We start from the raw sequence: 15,326 nt of genomic DNA on the forward strand, positions 1-15,326 counted from the left end.
TTGTATTAGCAAAGATACTTATTTTAGTTACTTTGCGTCACCCTGTTCTGCATCTTTGTTCCTCAGACCCAACAATTAATCTGCAGCCTTGTTTCAGCCTCTGCAGGAGAGAAAGGCCCTTTACTTAGTCACGCGGTTCCAGATTCATCCCCCCTCCCCGGCCCCCTGCACTAGATATTCAGCAACTCAAAATAGTTCCTTCTTCATAAGAACTGCAGCTATCCGATACATCAGTATTCACTTCCAAATGTCATCAAATGGTCACAGGTTTTACTGGTTGCCTTGGGAGAAAGAACATGGCGGGAATGCTCATTCGACAGTTTTAAAGCTAGAAACTTTCACAGGATCATCAGTTTGATTATCAAAGTACTTTTTTTTTTTTTTTTTTTAAATTGGCAAATCTTTTTTTTTTTTTAATAATATTTTCTTTTTGACAGTTTTGCTTTATTTATTTATTTATTTATGGCTGTGTTGGGTCTTCATTTCTGTGCGAGGGCTTTCTCTAGTTGTGGCAAGCGGGGGCCACTCTTCATCGCGGTGCGCGGGCCTCTCACTGTCGCGGCCTGTCTTGTTGCGGAGCACAGGCTCCAGACGCGCAGGCTCAGTAGCCGTGGCTCACGGGCCCAGTTGCTCTGCGGCATGTGGGATCTTCCCGGACCAGGACTCAAACCCGTGTCCCCTGCATTGGCAGGCAGACTCCCAACCACTGCGCCACCAGGGAAGCCCTCAAAGTACTTTTTAAAATAAACAAGTTGCTTAGCTACAGGAGTCAGAATCCACTCTAGCAAGTTTCAGCAGAAAGGGATTCGGAAAGGATGTTAGGAGAGTCACAAAATCCCTGGAAAGACCTCCACATCAAGCTTACTATTAAATAATCAGGAAGAAAGTGAGCAAAACATCACAGGCACAGTAGTCCAGGCATGTCGGGCTCCACCAGAGCTGCCCTGAAAGGCCCAGGTGCTCTCACTCCTGCATCGTCGGAAGGCCTGAGCGTCCATCCTTCCTTATCCATGTCATATGAACATTGATTTACCGAGTATGAACATGCTTTTCTTTTTTCCTTCCCAAGGATTATAGATTGTCTTCCTTAAAATGTCATAAAATGTATATTGAAGTATAACATGAATAAAGAAAAGTACATAATCTACAATTTTCCAGCTTGAAGAAATATTACAACGTGAATACAACTAGGTAAATACCATGACAACATCAAGTGTAACAGCTCCATCATCAATTATAAAAGCTCCATCACCCCACAAGCTTCATTCCACCCTCCCCCCACTACTCTTCCACTTCTTTTTCGCTAATTTAACTGCTGCTGTGACTTCTAACTCCATAGTTTATTTTTCATTTTTTAAAATATATATAAAAGGAAATATGCAATATGTAGTGTGTTTTTTCTGGCTTTTTTTTTTTTTAACTAAACATATTTATAAGTTTCATCCAGTTTGTTGGAGTGGCTGGAGACTAACCATTTTCATTACTGCATAGAGTTGCTAGGTTATAAAGTCTACCTACCTTCAACATCAATAGATATTACGAAATGCAGATTACACCATGAAAAGTGGTGTTTTTGTTTTATATTTACCTGAGAAAGTCATAATTCCTAAAGTGGAAATGTGAGAGAACATTAAAAGGATATTCAAAGAATATTGGACAAGGAATAGCAGATTTGTATTTGTAATCAAATGGAATTTTTATTTTACTTTGCAAATGCTCTCTTTGTTAAACCTAGTGTCTCCACAGACTATCATGTATTAAAGTATAATTTAAAGGTATATATGTTATTGATATTCACACAATAACCATCTTTGTCTATCCATTTGAGTTTATTTAAATACATTGACTCTAAGATTTATAATCACATACACTAATCTTCTCTTTTTTCAGCAGTATTCGTGCCAAAATCAAATCATCTTCTTCCGAGAAAGACTTGAAATTCTAAGCATAGTGATCTCAGTTTCTATAATAAATGTAGTAATGTCTGTTAATTTTCAGATTCTCGGATGCAGCTTGAAATCTTTGCCCTTCCTCTCCCCTGGAATTCTTAGTCAAGGAAATAAATATTAACAAAACCAAGACAATTTTTAGAGAAACCAGCTAAATTAAAGGCAGGTTTTAGAAGAGGAGGTTGTAGCCTGAGTGAGACAAGAGAATATAAAACAGGTTTATGTGTGATAAATATATCACTTCATGTGACCTAGTTACACAGTGAAACTATCCTGACTCTTCTCAGGATTTTATCAAAGAAACTTTTGAATATTTCCAAGGAGGAAGCCTACAAGCGCAATACTGCATTATTTGGGAAGGTGCTGCAATGATTCTGTTTATATACTTTTGTTTCTCGAAGGAAGTAAGCTAAGATTCACATGTGAAAGCATTTGCATGTCCAGATAAACCTACTTCAGAGTGGTGATATGCAACATAGTACAAGGCTTACCCATCCCTTCCAAATATTTTCTCCTCATTGTAGGAATGTGGTATTGTAAGGCCTTCCATTTTGGGGAATTCTGTTTTAATGCTATTATGTGCTTTTATAGACATTATTTAAAATGGTTTAACCCACCTAAATTTTAGGTCAATTGACGCTTGTGTGTAAATATGACAAAATGGTCATTTAAATAATTGAACTGCTTTTGTGTTGTATTAAAATCCGTGGTGGCAGGATTTTCTTTTTTTTTCCTTTTGACTTTGACCACCTTCATCCAATCCCTCTTCCCCCCACCTCCCACCTCTGGTAACCACAAATCTGACCTTTTTTGCTATGTTTATTGGTTTGTTTTTGAAGTATACCTGACCTACAACACTATGTTAATTCTTGGTATACGACATAGTGATTTGATATTTCTATACATTTCAAACTGATCACCATGATAAGTCTAGTTGTCATCTTTTACCATACAAAGATATTATGTAATTATTGACTATATTCCCCACACTGTACATTTTATACCTGTGACACATTTATTTGTAATTGAAAGTTTTGTACCTCTTAATCTGCCTCACCTATTTCACTCATCCCCCCAGTGTATTTCCACTTAGCAACCACCTGCTTGTTCTCTGTATCTATGGCTCTATTTCTGTTTTGATATGTTTGTTCATTTGGTTTTTAGATTCCACATATAAGGGAAATCATACAGTATTTGTCATTCTCTAACATTTCACTTAGCATAATACCCTCCACATCCAACCATGTCGTCTCAAATGGCAAGGTCTCAGTCTTTTTTACAGCAAATATTCCTGTGTGTGTGTGTGTGTGTGTGTGTACACCACATCTTCTTTATCCATTTATTTATTGATGGGCAGTTAAGTTGCTTCCATATCTTGGTTATTGTTAATAATGCTTCAATGAACATAGGGGTGTGTATATCTTTTCTAATTAGTGTTTTCATTTTCTTGGGGTAAATAGCCAGGAGTGGAATTGCTGGATCATGTGGAACCTCCATACTGTCTTCCACAGTGGCTGCATTCCCACCAACAATGTACGAGTGTTTTGTGTTGTACTAGATTAAAATCCAGTGGCAGGATTTTTTAACAGCATATATACACACAGGGTTTTTCTCAACTGTTCTTTGCAAACCTGAGTTTATCTCTAGACATGCCTGAAGCCATAGTGCTGATCCTTGGCCAATCAAAGATTAAATGTGCTGATTAGTGATTTAAACAGTTCTGTACTAGAGTTTGAAACATGTCAAGGGGCAGCCTGTATCTATCTTGTAAATATATACACACATATGCACATATATACATACATATATAATATTATATGAGTTTCAGATAGATGGTTTGCCTCTGGTTTCTGCTATTTTATCTTGTTTTAGTTGCTGAGTCAGATCATGCAGCCAAATATTGACTGTATAACTACATAGCATATATCATACCCATTCTCAGATAAGGTTGTGGCTTCTGAGACCAAAGTAACTGAAATCTATCTTGGTGATTTTGGCCCAGAGATAAAGGGTGTTCTGTGCCACTGGGGTAACAATTTGAAAGCTGTTCTTGAATGTTTCAGTCTTGCTAGATGATTCCCTGTTCTTTCCCCCTTCTACTGAATAGTAAGCATCCTTCACATTTATGTTTGTAGAGTCTTATGTACTTTGAAATAATTCAGAAAAGCATAATTATTGTACATGGCATAGTATGTTGCTATAATTTTGTGTTTGATGTATAATTATTTCTCCAACAGCCCAATTCTAATTAAGGTTGAAAGGAAATTGAAAATTAAGTTATGGGACTTCCCTGGTGGTGCAGTGGTTAAGAATCTGCCTGCCAATGCAGGGAACATGGGTTCGATCCCTGGTCTGGGAAGATCCCACATGCCGCGGAGCAACTAAGCCTGTGAGCCACAACTACTGAGCCTGTGCCCTAGAGCCCGTGAGCCATAACTACTGAAGCCTGTATGCCTAGAGTCCGTGCTTCACAACAAGAGAAGCCACTGAAATGAGACGCCCGCACACAACAATGAAGAGTAGTCCCTGCTTGCCACAACTAGAGAAAGGCTGTAAGCAGCAAAAAAGACCCAATGCAGTCAAAAATAAGTAAATAAATAAATAAATTTTAAAAAGACAATTAATTTACAATTGATAACAGATTTCTGACTGGATAGAAGAAATTATTAAATATGCTATTTTTTGTGGTTTTCATAATTTTTTTCTGTATTTCATATTCTATGAAAATCGATTTTAAAAGGTATTTTAATCCTACATATTTTACTTTAATTTTAAACACTGGTTAATATCAATAATAGATATTCATAAAATATGTAGAGTAATTAAATGATAAATAGTCAATTGTCACCTGATCTTTTGGTAATTTTCTAGTAGAACTTCCTGGTTTTTTTTTTTTTAATGAAGGTAATAAAATTACTCAGAAATAAAATACAAGATGCATGAGGGAAGGGATGTGGGAACAGATGTATATGTATGACTGATTCACTTTGTTATAAAACAGAAACTAATAAAAAAATAAATAAAAAATAAAAAAAATAAAAAAAATAAATAAAATACATAGTGACTTACATCATCATGATTGCTGTTTTTCCTGTCATTTAATTCACCTCCTTTTTTCAGTTTTATTGTGTTCATAAATTAATTCAGTCTCCTGAGTCTGAGCTAGTTACTATCCAGAGAAAAGAAAGAAAAGCACCAGAGAATAAGTTTAATTAAAAAGAGATATTGTTTAGGATCCAGAATTTTTCAATCACTGTCCATAGAATATAGCAGATGAGTGGTCAAAATTTGGAGACATGAATGTCTGGATTTGAGTCCCGTGCCCTGGCAATGACTTGTTCTGTGACTTTGGACAAATTACCAACACCGTCTAAATTCTAACGTTCTCATGTATAAGGTGGCATTAATATTGAGATAATTAAATGACATAAAAACATACATATAGCTTTGCACATTTTATAGCATGCAGTAAGCAGCTACAAAATATTAACTATTATTTTATTAAAATAATTCTTTAAGCTCTTTTATGGTTTCTAGAAAGAGGTTCAATTCTAAGGCCATACATTTCTTTTCTTGCCTATTTCATTATCTGTTCTTTTGCCCCTATAATTTATTTTACTAGTCTTAGTTGAATAGCTTCTTTGCATATATATTGTCATATGCTCAATTGTAAATGAAATAATTGTGAAATTATAGAAGCTTATTTTATCCCTAGCTATAACTTGTAGGAACTTATTGAAAATAATCAGAGCTTTTATTGTTTTACTTTATGGCATTGTTATTATCTGTTTTCTTGCTGTTTTTGTAACTAGACTCCTATTACAAACATAACTCACAAAATGGCCTTTAGTTTTACCATATAATTGGACCCAAACGATAGGCTATTGATACCATGGGGCAGAGACTATTTTTTTCTGTTCACCAGTCTTTATCGGTAGACTAGCACAGTTCCTGGAACATAGTAGCTGTAAAATAACTATTGGATTTATGAATAAAACTAACATACCTAGACTACTATTTTTGAGAGAATCTGTAAAGAAACTATGTTTCTGTACATCCAAAATTATTCTTTTAGGCTTCCTTGAATATATTACAGAAAGATAACTTTTCATTGAATTTTGCCTATTGTCTTTGAATAAATTAAATAAATTACTTAAAAGTTTTAATTAAAAATTATTATAATAATTAATATACAATGAAATATTGTTAATAATTATAAGTTCACATTTATTTCTTATGGTGTGCAGTAAAATATGTATTGCTTTACATAAACTGGTTCACAGGATATTTAAGACAATACTGTGATCTAGTTTATATTATCCTTATTTTAGAGAGGTATAGTAGTTTATCAAAGTTTATACAGGTAGTAATTTAGAACTGTGATTTACATGTAATCTACATTGAAACTGCTCAACCTTAGCCACTTTATGACCAGATTTCCTTAAATGTTTCCAAACATGAATTAATTTCTCTACCAATATATTTTGAATCTGTATTCACTCATCACTGGTTGTAAAAAAATATCTTTGCTAATACTGCATTATTATTTTTAATATGAAAACAAACATCCCTTTTCGTTTGTAGATATTCATTGGCCTTAGTTTTTGTGACACTTAGGTTTTCATACCTACTGTACCAAAGTGAAATGCATGGTAACATCTAGTGATTTCTAAATGCTAGGAAGCTGCATTTCTTTCTTTTCTGCTTTTTAAACTGGAACATAGTATTCATAAGTATTAAAGGACATAATTATTTTTGAAACAATACTATTAATAGGCTTTACTGATTCAGACTATTTTAGAGATCCTTTTCTCTCTCTCTCTGTCTCTGTCTCTCAAATAAAAAGCTCATCTTGACTTAAGTGGGAGATTGTACACAACACAGTTACACTGGTGGCACTAGTAGGGTGGCAATACCCCAAACTACCCATCAGAGAAGCTGAATGCATTTGGAAGCCAAAAAGAAATCTAGTTTTCCACTGATATTTATACTAAGAGTGGCCAACTTGTGAAGAACCAAAGTAAAAGGGCAATCTCTGTATCATGTTTTCTGATTCTCTCTTGATTTAAAGAGAGGCTGTGTACCAGTTTTGTGTAATCTTTTCTGTCGTACTTTACCTCTTTGTCTCAGCTTACCAGTTTTTAAAAGGATGACTGTGGTAGTGGTGTCCGGTGGCAGCAGACATGCACTAAATGCATGAGTAGTCGTACTAATTGTGATAGTCATGGAATAGGAACAGCAGTAGTGGTGTGATTTTGCAACGAGGAAGAAAGAACATTTTATATTCAATACTCATAAAATGCACTTAAAAAACATTTTAAACATAATCTTTGTGGTGCTGCATCTGTATGAAGGGTGCAGTTGGGGGAGAAGAAAGCTCTTTTTCATCTACTTCGATCCCACTCAGTATGAATCCTTTGAAAAAGAGGGAGTTCCATGTACTAAAAATAAGTCCTCCTTTTAAAAGTGTGTGGCCTAAGCAATGTAAGTGGATTCACGGGACTTTGTTGTAACTGTTATGAATATACTTGAGGTCCATTCGCTTTCAAGGAGCTGTTCCAGTGCTGCGTTAGGACCTGGGGACCATGGTGGCTGACTTAAAGTTGGGGTGTGAAGGGACCACTCAGCTTCCTAGTGAAGTGAAACAGAACAGAGGGCAGGCTCTGCTTATCAGGAGCTGAAGAGGGGAAACACTTCATCTAAGAAGAAAAAGATACTGTGTTAATTTTATTAGACATTGATCATATTGTACATGAGCTGTTAATTCTAAACTGGAAACAAAACTGTCCTTGGAACAATATCTTAACATTCTTAACTTGTCGTATGTAAGAAATATGTTTTAGTTTCTCTCTCCTTAAACAAGTTTCATTGGATCTAAAATTTGAAGTGAGAGACTGAATTAAAAGGAAATACTCTTTAGTCTATATATATAAAAGTTTAGAAAATGTGTGGCATGGCTAAAAAGACACCCAATTGCATAATATTATTCTTGGGACCGACTTGCTCCTCAAAACTCGATTTTTATTAGTTCTATAAAAACTTTAAGGTACGAGGGACATTTCTTTGCAAAGACAGTACTTTTATCCTTCATGTTTGAGAAATTTAAACTTAGTTTTCACTGGTATAAACTTTTAGGAAAAGAATATGAGTTTAGATAACAATGCTATTGGCTCTTAGAACAATTTTGAGTCTTGATAAAATCATAGTATTACTTTCTTTGAGAAAGGTTTTGAGGGTCATGTGGTCCTATTTACCCCTGTGCTGTCTTTTCTTCTATTAGATCTCCAGGGGTTTGTTGCTTAGCTTCTATTTGAGGACTTTCATAATACACTGCTTTACAACCCAACACATTCCATAATTATTCTTTTTAGAAAATAAAGTTAAGAAGTAAAACACTGTATAACAATGTTAATAATTGACCAGAATGCTCTATTTCTCCAATTTCCATCACCCCATCTAGATATAAACAACTATATATTTATGATAATCTACATACTCATATAGGAACATGGTATATCTTTCTGTTTGTTCCATTTGTATTCTATAATTTTTAAATAAAATTTTATATATTCCTTGTATAATTCCTGTTCTTCCTGATTAAATTTTTCTGGATATTTTAGGTTTTTTTTTTTTCTCATTATGTGAACACAATTTTCTCACTCCTATTAACAACAACAACAAAAAATAAGCATTACAAAAAATTTAAATGATTTCACAAGCCAGTGGAAGAATTCATAATCCAGTAGAAAAATTCTTTGTTCAGAAGCCTCATATGTGTGAGTTGTATCTGTGTGTATCCATGATAGGAGAGCTTGTAGTTTATAAAGTGAAGGGGCTAGCATATGTAGACTAAATATATTCATTCCACAAATAAATGACTTAAGCAACCTTGAAATATAAGGCACTGTGTGAGACAATGGCAGGAATAAAGAAATAAAAGTTTAGTCATCCTAGGAGTAAATTTGCTATTCATAGGACTAAGAAATACTCATAGAAATAAAAAGAAGCAAAAAATTGCTAAAGGCCACAATGGGTGGAACAAACACCTTATAATTTATAATTTGGGAACTAAAGCAACAAAAAATGCATTATGAACCTAATATGAACTGGGATTTACATACAGTTATCTCCCCAAGTCTGCACAATAAGCCTATGAAATGGGGATCACTACCCCAAAACTTAGAAACGTTAATAGAAACCTAGACAACACAGACAACAGCACAGCTAGATTGTGAGTCCAGACCTGGTGAAGTAACTGAGGAAAGTTCCATGGTGGGAATTAACCTTAAACAGTAGACAAGATTAAGGTATATATAGAGAAATTGGGAGCATGTTATTTTATTTACGAATATAATTATTTGCCAATAAATCATTTAATTATTTACCAATTTAATCAATTTTACTAAATCTTCCAGATAGATAGATAGATATAGATATAATGTTTCTAAAATCTGCTACAATCGTGTGATTGATCCTTTGAATAGTGCAGAAAAAAAAAACTTTTAAGATTATGATTCCCAAAAGTTTGTCTTACTTGTCTTCATAGACCCTAATCCCATCAAAGAAAATTCTCATTAAATATTTGCTGACTGACTGTCTGATCTCATTTGACTGATTATAGAGTGAGACAGATATGAAAATAAATAAATTTGCTAAATGTTTTAGGGGTAGAATGTACAGGAAATAGTGAGGTCACAAAGGAGAAATTAATCATTTCATTTGATGAGTTCAGGAAAGGTAGCAAATTAGTTGAATGCTGGTGGATGAGAGGTTGCTGGTCAGTAAACAAAGTCATTTTTGAAATGAAGGATAACCCCCAAAATCACCTGAGCCACAAAATATGGTGCCCTGCAGAACTATAAATATTTGGATAAGGTTGAACTGGAGAGGTTTGGGGTAAAGCAATTAAAGTCCTTGGCATTTGGAACACCCAGATCACAGAAGGTACAATGCACTAACAGTTTTGAGTTTTATACTTAAACAATTGTGAAGATATCTGAAGATATTTGAGCAATGGAGTAATATGGGAAATCTTGCATTTTAGAAAGATTACCCTGGCAGCCATGGAGAGGACAAACAAAGGAATTTAAGAGGCAGAGGAACAATTTTGGAAAATATGACAATAGTTGAGAGAAGAGAAATAAGAGTCTGAACTAAGGCATTAGCTGTGGAGTTGGAACTGAACAAATGAACAAAAGGTACAAAAATACAAACCCTAGAACTTGTAACAATAGGGGTAAAGCAAAGATTAAATATAGCTCACAAGTTTATTTCCTGAATGACTGGATGAAGAAAAGCATCTGTGATCGAGAAAAGAAAGACAGGAATAGTAAAGAGATATCTGTGGATTTTTTAGTGGAGTTATCAAGTAAGCACTCTGATATAGAGGACAAAACTTTTGAAGATGCTATGGGCTAAATAAGTGATCTAAATTCACCTACAAAGAGATGGTATTTGACAACATGGGAGAGAACAAGTTCAAAAGTGAAGGGTGCCTTAGAACAGGATAAGAAAAAGGTTTTAGGGAGGAACATGGGATGTAGCAATATGTAAGAAGCAAACAAAGAAAGCATATTCAGTTAAGTTTTCAATCCAGGGATTATAAATTAATGATAAGAGAGATAGTAGGAGATAAGGCAGAATACGTTGTACCAGAAGCCAAATAGAGGCAGTGCTTTAGAAATACAACCTTTAAAACCTCTCAAGTCTTCTGCTGAGCAAAACATAGGCAATAATGATGCCTGTGATTAAGACATATGAAAGTGAAATTCTGTGTGAAGAGGATACTTGAGATCTTTTATTTAGGCTAGAATCCTCTAACATCTCATTGATTTGCTAAGTCCCTCTGAGATTAAATAGATCCCTTTGATCATCAATAAAGTAGCATAAAAATAGAAGAGACTCCATCATTGAAGATGCCTAATTTATCATCTGATTAAGTAATTTGATAATCAGTTGCTTACAAAAATAAGAATAATGGAATGTGATTAAATGGCAAGACAGATTATATAAGTAAGGGCTGGAGAAATTCCAGGGCCTGAGAAGTCAATTTCAGATGAACTAGATTGAACAAAAAGAAGTGGATGTTATGGTTGTCTTGGGGATAGTATTCAATGGAATTATTGGGTAGATTTCTGGTATTCGTGAGTAGAAAAATGAAGATGAGATCGTTGAACAGATGTATGGAATTGACACTATTTTTTTTGTTTGTTTGTTTTTTCCGGTACACGGACCTCTCACTGTTGTGGCCTCTCCCTTTGCGGAGCACAGGCTCTGGACGCGCAGGCTCAGTGGCCATGGCTCATGGGCCTAGCCGCTCCACGGCATGTGGGATCCTCCCGGACCGGGGCACGAACCCGTGTCCCCTGCATCGGCAGGCGGACTCTCAACCACTGCGCCACCAGTGAAGCCCGACACAAAGTTTTGAAGAATCTTGGTGATGAAATAATGAAGAAAGATGGAAAAGTAGGATCACAAGGCCAATATAGAACTAAGATTTTTAGATAGAGAAATTTTATATATGTCTGTGAGCTGAAGAGAAGAAAACAGTGGAAAAGAAGACCTTGAAAATATAGGGGGGGAAAGTTCTGAATAGTGTAATGCCTTGGTTTTAAGTGCTAGTTATACCTCTCAAATTCTTATCTCCATTAAATGACTCACATTATGTACAAAAAAATATACAAATCTGCACAGCTGATTGAAACGAGATACATTTTGTGTGGTATACATCAGACAAAGCTACAAAAATCATGCCAAGACTGAGTCACAATTTACCCTCCTGATGGAGAGCAATGCCCCAGAAAGATAACTGGAAAGACTTTACAAGAATTCCACTAACACAGAGGCTTGATAGATGTGGTCAGGTGGTAAGAACAGACAAAGCACAGGCAAATGGGGACAAGACTTGAATGCCTTTATGCTGTAGAACAGACACACTTACACGTTCAACAGTACTGGATGAAGTAGGGTTTCCCTGCTGCCTTCCCCAAGCAGGAAGCAGATAAAGGAGCATGGGAAAGATTTTCTTCCTTAAAGGAATGGGGTCATGGACTCAGAGGAAAACTGGACTTTCACATAGGTAAGTTCTCATAGGGAAAGACGTTTTGAAAGAAAGCTGTATGCAGAAACTGGTCACAGCCTAGAGTTCTACACAAGAGGAAGAAATATAATGTAGATAAATTTATCCAGAGTCTTAAAACTGCAGTGCCCTCCAAATTTTTCGTAGGTTACTTAAGCCCTTGACAAAGCAACAAACAGAAATTGTTAAATCTCCTATCCAGAAACTGGGGTGTTATTGTTAAATCTTACTTCCTAATAAACCACAAAAGATGCTGTGATTCTATGATTCAAATGCAGGACATGGCCATCAAGCAACTTTAATATAGGGTCAGTTTCATATATGGTCATTCTGTTTCCAGTCTTACAGTCTTATAATACATTAAGCATAAAAGCAGAATAAAATTTTCTTAAGCATTATAAGGATATTATTTCTCTGCCTTAAATCCTTCAGTGATTCCCTGATGTTCTCAAGGGTAAGTCCAGACTTCTCAGTGTCATTTGCAAAGCCTCCCTGATTTTGCCCCTAAGTATCAACACAGCTTCACTCTTTGTAACAGTGTTCTTTGAATTTTAATCTCTAACCATTTATAGATCTCCTTACCGACCAGTAAAGAAGCCAGGCTGTGTTCATACTTTGCACATTCTGTTATCACTTCCTTGGATATACTTTTCATACTCACAACCTCCTAAACTAGACTAATTTCTACTCTTTGAGAATAACATAGAATTATCGAAGAATGGAAACTTTTGAGACATTTTCTAGGTCTTCCATTTGCTAGAAATAGCATCAACCCATGTTTTATCGGGAAGATTAAATTAAATTAGATAATAAAGCATTGTATCTAACACAAAGCAAGCCCTCAAGAAAGTACATTTTAGTAGGAGTAATATACTATTACTAATTGGTTTTGTGGAATGTGCTGATATTTATTGAAGTGCAAAGAAGAATTTGACATAATAATATTGATTTGGGTTGTTTGATTTATTAGAGAAGTTGAGAAAAACTGGTTCAATTGAACTTATTTTCAAAAAAATAATTTATATATTCACCAGGGACCTTGTTCTTACACTACTTTATGTAGTTTAAATTTGAGAAAGTTACCAAAAACATGTCTATCACTTATTATCAATCAGTTACAAATAGTTATTACCAACTCTATGAATACAAAGTTGATACAACAAGCTATGAAGGTGTACTTATCTCAACCAAGGGATGAACTGTTTGTGACTTTTCAAATCACAGTCCTCTACATCAGTAAAGGAAATAGGAACAGCATTTATTGGACAGAAAAATAAGAGAAAAAATTTTAAATTCCATTAATAATAATATTTAATCAAGCTATCCTCTCTGCATGAAGGATTTCTGTACAGAAGATTTCTCCTATTTTTTGTCCCAGGTGAACTGATCTAGTTATGAAAAAACAGTAATGTGTTTGTGTGAACCATAATGACAACCTACTTCACAGAGCAGAAATAATGATGGGTTCAGATGGTCCAGTGCAGGTGGTCGAAATTGCTACTTCAAAAGCTACTATTAAGTGACTTTCAAAGGGCTCACACTTCATCCACCACCACCAATCAAGAGACACTTGCTCAGGCCACATTCCCTTGGATAAAAACTAAGAAGTAATTATTTCCTTTAAGGGATCCACATCAATTTCATCACAATAAAATTTATAAACACAAGGAAGGAATTTCTTTGCAATTTTTGTGCAGATGTTATTAATTCTGCAAATCTAGATGAATACAATGAAAGAAAAAACAAAATATCCAATATGGACAATGATTAACTTATACTAGTGCACATACACACACACATACATACACACACATACTCACAGAGACAGAACACTACGTTAAAACACCAATTTACTAAGTAATTTTATCCTGAATTTTACATTTTTAACATTTGACTAAAGTAAAATGAATTAATAATTATCACATTTTATGATGGTTTAAATAGGATTGAGAACAAGTAAATCTAAAATATCTAATTTATGAAATAATTGTAATATTCATGTTTCTTTCTTTTTTTTGAAATAGGACATCAAAAATTTTTATTACAATTCAACATGCTCTTCTAACAATGCTGTGGCCAAGCCACCCAATGTTTTCTTCACATTCCTTCCACACAAGTTACTTTGTTTCACAAAGTGGAACTAAAGTATATTCAAGTCATTCAAATGCAAGCTACATAGATTCCTTATAAGTTACTGTATTAAGGTAGAAAAGAGATGCAAGAAAAAAAGACATCACAGAACTTATAATATAGGTTATCAAAATATTGGTACACAATCTTTCCCAAGCTGCTTCATGATGAACCTAAAATTGCCAGCAAGAAAGAATAGTACAAGAATGAGGTTTATGGCTCATCCAACTCCATGTCATAATTACTGTAATACTTATTGGTGTAATAATTCTCATAATTATCCTCAGAAGGATCTCTATGAGACTGGCAAAAACGACAGCTGCATCTAAATCTTTGCACTCTTGAGGGAGTCTCAACGTCGTTCTGCAGTGGTTCTCTTTGAGAGTCAGATGGAGAAACTCCTTTGTAGTAGCACTTTTTAATAGATTGAATCAGCCACTCCATCTTATCTCTCTGATCAGTTAACATGGTCCTCACCCCTCTCCTACAGGGTATGTTTTCACCAAGTAACTGCCCAGTAGGTTGAGGTAGACATTCTGGTAGAATGAAGGGCAATTTGATATGGGGTTGAGCATCAAGTTACTGAGGTTCTTTATTAACACTTCAGACATAGTTTGAGAGGCAACTGGAATTGCCTGGGAATTTTCATCGATGGACATTTGAGGAGACTCAAGGCTCCAGGCTCCAGGTTGGGTTAACCTCATATGAATCCATTGGGAGCTTGAAGCTCCCCCAGACCTTTGGGTTCCAGTGGAAGGTGATGCTTTAGAATCAAATTGCTACAAAGTAGCCTGGAAGAACTACAGAGCTAAGAAAGAGGGAGAAAAATCCAAGCTGGCACATGGAGGTGAGAGAAGAATCCAACCCATGATTCTTTAAATTAGTTACTTTCAATAGGAAGCATTGCTGCCCCCAACAGGCATCTAAAAATTTCTGAGGAAAACCTGGTTGCAAAATAATTTTTATAAACTACTGCCATTTAGAGGCAGAATACCCAGATTCTAAATATCCTCCACATCATAAAACTGTAACACACAAGGAAGACTTGACCCACATGATTTAGCAATGCCCTTGTCTACCAAGCTAGATCATATTCTAGGTCACTAAACAAATCTTATTGAATTTCAAAGAATTAAAATTACTCAGACAATATTCTCTGACAAAAAGAG

General features: G+C 35.0%; 1 pseudogene across 1 annotated transcript; it reads right to left on the reverse strand.

Annotated features, from left to right (window-relative positions):
• Nucleotides 1-14,370: 14,370 nt before the first annotated feature.
• Nucleotides 14,371-14,871, reverse strand: LOC307048436 (developmental pluripotency-associated protein 3-like; annotated as a pseudogene). Its single transcript has one exon. The product of its transcript is annotated as a developmental pluripotency-associated protein 3-like (transcript).
• Between the last annotated feature and the right edge of the window lie 455 nt (nt 14,872-15,326).

This window comes from Hyperoodon ampullatus (assembly GCF_949752795.1).
Source record: "Hyperoodon ampullatus genome assembly, chromosome: 2".
NCBI classification, from domain to species: domain Eukaryota; kingdom Metazoa; phylum Chordata; class Mammalia; order Artiodactyla; family Ziphiidae; genus Hyperoodon; species Hyperoodon ampullatus.